This window comes from Aplysia californica, unplaced genomic scaffold (genome assembly GCF_000002075.1).
Source record: "Aplysia californica isolate F4 #8 unplaced genomic scaffold, AplCal3.0 scaffold01379, whole genome shotgun sequence".
Classification (NCBI taxonomy): domain Eukaryota; kingdom Metazoa; phylum Mollusca; class Gastropoda; order Aplysiida; family Aplysiidae; genus Aplysia; species Aplysia californica.
Window position 1 is genome coordinate 56239 of NW_004798649.1, and position 2641 is coordinate 58879.

General features: G+C 45.3%; 1 long non-coding RNA gene across 1 annotated transcript; it reads left to right on the plus strand.

Annotated features, from left to right (window-relative positions):
- Positions 1 to 451: 451 nt before the first annotated feature.
- LOC106013862 lies at positions 452 to 1554 on the plus strand. Its single transcript, XR_001185462.1, has 2 exons — positions 452 to 760; positions 800 to 1554. It is a non-coding gene; the product is annotated as an uncharacterized LOC106013862 (long non-coding RNA).
- The last annotated feature ends 1087 nt before the right edge of the window (positions 1555 to 2641 follow it).

Sequence of the window (2641 nt, forward strand, 5' to 3'; positions counted from 1 at the left end):
GGTGTGGGTGGTTGGAGGAGGGCTAATGTTTCTGTCTGTGTGGGTGGTTGGAGGGTGTGGGTGGTTGGAGGGTGTGGGTGGTTGGAGGAGTGCTAACGCTTGTGTTGCTGGTGTTGCAGGTGGAGGGTTGCTATGACATCAACTTGTTGGCCTACTCCTGAGACCACTTCCTCACGTGTGCCAAGTGAGAACGGAAAAATGCTGCCGTTCCTCGGAGCTGTTGTCCATGTGTGAGCCTCGGTGGAGCAGAGGACAGATTGTGTGCATGAGTCATGTTGTTCTAGTGGCTAAAGTGAGGCATGCTGACAAAACGAGTTACTTCTCGCAATCCACAAATGGAGATATTGGCCAAAAATCGACATTAGGGTCAAATTTATAGATTTTCTATTGATGCCATATTCTTTAGCCATAACCTGTCTTTTATTATTTCATACTTCTAAACTGTAAAAACTTCAGCTATAAGCGTGATGTATCTATTTCCTTAAGGCTTGGGTCCCAGAAGTAACTCATTTTGTCAGCACACTTCCCATTTCATCTGACGCCAACTGTGTGTCGGGTCACAAAGGTTTATCTCACTTGTCCAGCTGTGTGTCGGGTCACAAAGGTTTATCTCACTTGTCCAACTGTGTGTCGGGTCACAAAGGTTTATCTCACTTGTCCAGCTGTGTGTCGGGTCACAAAGGTTTATCTTACTTGTCCAACTGTGTGTCGGGTCACAAAGGTTTATCTTACTTGTCCAACTGTGTGTCGGGTCACAAAGGTTTATCTCACTTGTCCAACTGTGTGTCGGGTCACAAAGGTTTATCTCACGTGTCCAGCTATAACCATGTCCACCAATGACATCAGGTTGTGAAAATGTCCTTGACCCTGTCCACTCGGCCAAATTGTGACACTTGCATTTGGCCAGTGTGGGGTAGTGGTGGGCGGTCAGGAGATAGAGATGAGACAGATTGTAGTCATGTTTCTGGGACTGTGCAAGCAGTAGTACATTCCTCCAACAAAACTCTGTTGTGGCTACTATTGTATCCCTTGAGTTGCAAAGAGTTTGTGTTTCTCTACAAAGATTCAAAGAGGGGAAACTCTTCCTGATGGCTGTGAGGTGTGTGTGTTTGTGTTGTGACTCTCAGACTGGGGGGAGGGGAGATGTGGGGACGGGAGTTTCTGTCAGGGAGACATTTGCTTTTCTGTTTTTCCCTGATTTACTCGACATTATTCCTAGTTTGGTATTTCTGTTTTGGGTCTAAAACTAGAGTTTTCCGTCGATTCCTAGTTGCCTTTAAGGCTGCAATAGGGACAGCTGGTGCACTGAGTTATGTCAAGAATTGTCATCTAACACATTGTCGAGCTTTTGTGTTATTCATAAAAGAATTACATGAAAAGTATGAGGCACCGTTGGTTTAGAACTGAAGTCTGTGGAAGATAAGAATACATGTGAGTAGAAGGAAAGATATTGGAGAAATGTTGTGTTTCTTCTGAATGGGAACATTGGAATGTTCTTAAGTCAAGAAAGAATTGAAATTACTTGTCCAAATGTACAAATTATCGTAGCTTGGGGAATGAACATATGTGGCCCGTATAGTATTATGTCCTATTTTTAGCTCAATGCAAGTGCTTTTTTTCTTCCGTCTCTTCCTGTATCCTTCTATGTGAGCCATTTGCTGGAATCAGGCGCTCCTCAAAATTATGAAATCAAAGCAATCGACGGTTTTTTTTACCTATTGGCAATTTCTTTCCAATTTTCTTTTTTTGGTGGAACCCCTTTTTACCCATTGACAAACATTTCTGTGTGGATTTACTGAACAACCTTGACTACAGGCACACACATGATTGACTACAGGCACACACATGATTGACTACAGGCACAAACATGATTGACTAAAGGCACACACATGATTGACTAAAGGCACACACATGATTGACTAAAGGCACACACATGATTGACTACAGGCACACACATGATTGACTAAAGGCACACACATGATTGACTACAGGCACACACATGATTGACTAAAGGCACACACATGATTGACTAAAGGCATACAAATGATTGACTAAAGGCACAACAAATGTACATTTTCAGTTTCCGAGGACTCGCAGGCTTGGAAGTTTCCAAACTGTGGCGGCCATTTTCTCCCTACTGTTGCCTCTGAAACCAAGTGACCCTGACCTCCTTCAGTCTCAAATATTCGGACTTCTCTTCAACATAAATGGATGGTTTTCTTTGACCTAAAGTCTGAAGCAAGGCAAAGGAAAAGACTTTAAGTTTAAGATGATACCAATAACCTCATATGGCCACAAATTGCCGAGCGCCTGATTCCACTGTGTGGTGTGTGGTGCCGAGCGCCTGATTCCACTGTGTGGTGTGTGGTGCCGAGCGCCTGATTCCACTGTGTGGTGTGTGGTGTGTGGTGTGTGGTGCCGAGCGCCTGATTCCACTGTGTGGTGTGTGGTGCCGAGCGCCTGATTCCACTGTGTGGTGTGTGGTGTGTGGTGTGTGGTGTGTGGTGTGTGGTGTGTGGTGTGTGGTGCCGAGCGCCTGATTCCACTGTGTGGTGTGTGGTGTGTGGTGTGTGGTGCCGAGCGCCTGATTCCACTGTGTGGTGTGTGGTGCCGAGCGCCTGATTCCACTGTGTGGTGTGTG